The 2638-nt window shown below is 45.3% G+C and overlaps 1 non-coding gene across 1 annotated transcript; it reads left to right on the forward strand.

The window, feature by feature from the left end:
• The first annotated feature begins 1032 nt into the window (after positions 1 to 1032).
• LOC117131125 lies at positions 1033 to 1139 on the forward strand. Its single transcript, XR_004454330.1, has one exon. It is a non-coding gene; the product is annotated as a small nucleolar RNA R71 (small nucleolar RNA).
• The last annotated feature ends 1499 nt before the right edge of the window (positions 1140 to 2638 follow it).

A 2638-nucleotide genomic window follows, 5' to 3' on the forward strand; every position in this document is an offset into this window, starting at 1 on the left:
TCCTCCTGCGATGGAACATGGGAAAACAAACTTTCCAGGATCATCAACCTTAGGCAGTACCTTCAGTGCTGGTGTAGACAGTGCTCTGGTATAGAGGACCTTGATCTCCTCTTGAGTCTCTCTACAGTGTTTAAAGAAATGGAGCAATGGACGAATCTGCATAGCATCTTCGAATGCAAGTTCTTTAGGAAACCTTCTCACCATCTTGTTAAAACCTATCAGCTGTTCTTCACTAATGGGATCCATCAGATGTCTAGGTGGAATTGGATAGGGAACCTTGGGAACATAGACTCGAGATGGTGGAGTCTCAGCAGGTTCGCTAGGAGCAGTCACTCCAGAGCTAGCAGACTGCTCTGCTCTCTCTTCTGCGCCTGGAGCAGTCTCAGCGAACGGCTGCTCTATTGCATTACAGTGCTCAGTCCTAGGATTTTTATCAGTTCTTCCAGGGAGCGTCTCTTGTTGCCTCTTGACACTCTCAGCTGTTTGAGCAAGCTGAACATCGATCTTTCTTATATGGATCGCAAGATTGTCATACTTGTTATTCAGCTCAGTGAACATGTTGCCCATCCTGGTGTCAATTTCTGTGGTTACCTGATTCAACACCTTGGCCTGAACCTGCTGACCCTGCAACAGTTGTTGCATCATCATACCCAGACCCTTCAGCTCATCTGGTTGACTGTTCCCGGTAGCTGGAACAGCATGCGGATTGCTCTGCGGTTGTCGTTGGTTCTGGTTCTGAATATGCCCGGCCGTAGTTGCTCCATGCTGAAGACGTGCCCTTGGTTGTTTTTCAGTAGCTGATCAACCTTGGCAGTCAGCTCATCTATTTTCTGGGCGTCAGAACTGTTTCCTTTCTTGGAGCAATCACTCTCCTCTTTCTTATTAGCTGAGCTAGCAGCCATGTTCTCAATCAGCTTAAACGCTCCAGCAGTGGTTTGAGTCATGAAGTCTCCATTGCTCGCAGAGTTTAGAGCACCTTGGTATTTCCAGTCCACTCCATCATAGAAAATGTCCAGGATATAATCATCATCAAATCCATGGTGAGGACATTCTCTGCGATAGTCATTGAAGCGCTCCCATGCGTCGCAGAAAAGCTCATCAGTGAGCTGTCTGAAGGAGGTGATCTTGTTCCTCAATGCAGCTGTTCTCGCCTTAGAGTAGAAATGGCTGAGGAACGCTGATCGGACCTGTTCCCATGAAGTGAGAGAGCCGGTAGGGAGAGAGTTCAACCACCGTGCAGCTTTTCCATCAAGAGAGAATGGGAATAACATGCACGTGATGTAGTCTGGTGGAACACCATTCACGCGAGTGAAACTGCAGACTTTTTCGAAGCTCTCAATATGCTCCATTGGAATTTCTGTAGAGAGACCAGAGAACACCTTTCTCTGTACTAGACCGATCAAAGCAGGCTTGATCTCGAAGTCCTGCCTGGTGCAGAGTGGAGGAACAATGGCAGAGCGCGTAGTAGGGATGTTACGCGGAGGTTTCTCTGCCCGATTGGAACAGTCTGCGCCTGTTGTTCCTGCTGCGCGAGAGCAGCCTGTTCAGCAGCATCCTGCTGAGCTTGGATGGTCTGCTGCATTTGTTGCATCTGCTGCTGCTGCATGAGTGCCATAGCCGCAGCGAGATCATCCTGATTGGCGTGATCACCCATAGTGGTGTCAGTTTGCCTTGGCTGTTGACGATTTGTTCTTTCTAACCTTGCTAGCTCCTGGTTGGTAAATGTAACTAACTCTCCTTGTGCGTTTCTCCGAGTATGTCTACTGGTCATGCACCTGGAACATTAGCTGCAACAAAAAGGATAAGGCAAGTTAGAGGTCTTAGACTAAATAAATAACCGAAAAATAAAGGTAAAAAGATGGTCCCCGCGGCAACGGCGCCAATTTGATATTACGTGTATACGCACACCAAATAACCTAATGTGCACACTACCACAATCGAATGGTATGTCGATGTAGCACTTTAGGATCGAATCCACAGAGACCAAATCTTACACTTTATCTTTATGGGATCAGAATCAAGCTAAAACAATATGGGGGTTTTAAAGTTGAGGAACGTAACAAGCAAGTAATAGATTAATTAAAGTTTCAGATGATTAAAAATGCTAGCCTAGGGTGGTTTGATCGGGTGTTAAACAAGTGTGAGCCAAACAATTATTCAAGTTTAATTAAGAGCAAGTCTAGAACTCGGATCACTCAAGTAGAACAGCCCACTGTCGTGGTACTGCTCCCTATGCTGATCGATCTTGATACCTAAACTTCGTTTGGATCAAGATGCGACAACAAGCAATAGAGGTCAAGTCCGATATGTTCACAAAACACCCTAAACATCTACTTTCGCTGGTTAGGGATGCAATGCTCATTCAAGTTATGTCTAGCAACCTATAACACTTTTGATGAATAGATTAAACCTAGAATCAGGCACTAAGTGGTTAACTTGATGCAAGCCTTAAGAACAACAATGAATGAAGACAATCGATTTATAACTTATTTATGTCAAGCTCACGGATCTAACACCCTAACACCCTAGACTAAGCAAGCTGACTACTCAGCCATGGAGCAAGAAAACACAGAAACAGAAGAGATATAAAGCACATGAAATATGACTGAAATAAAGTAATAGGGTTCAGGGGGTTCTT

This window comes from Brassica rapa, unplaced genomic scaffold (genome assembly GCF_000309985.2).
Source record: "Brassica rapa cultivar Chiifu-401-42 unplaced genomic scaffold, CAAS_Brap_v3.01 Scaffold0864, whole genome shotgun sequence".
Taxonomy (NCBI): Eukaryota; Viridiplantae; Streptophyta; class Magnoliopsida; order Brassicales; family Brassicaceae; genus Brassica; species Brassica rapa.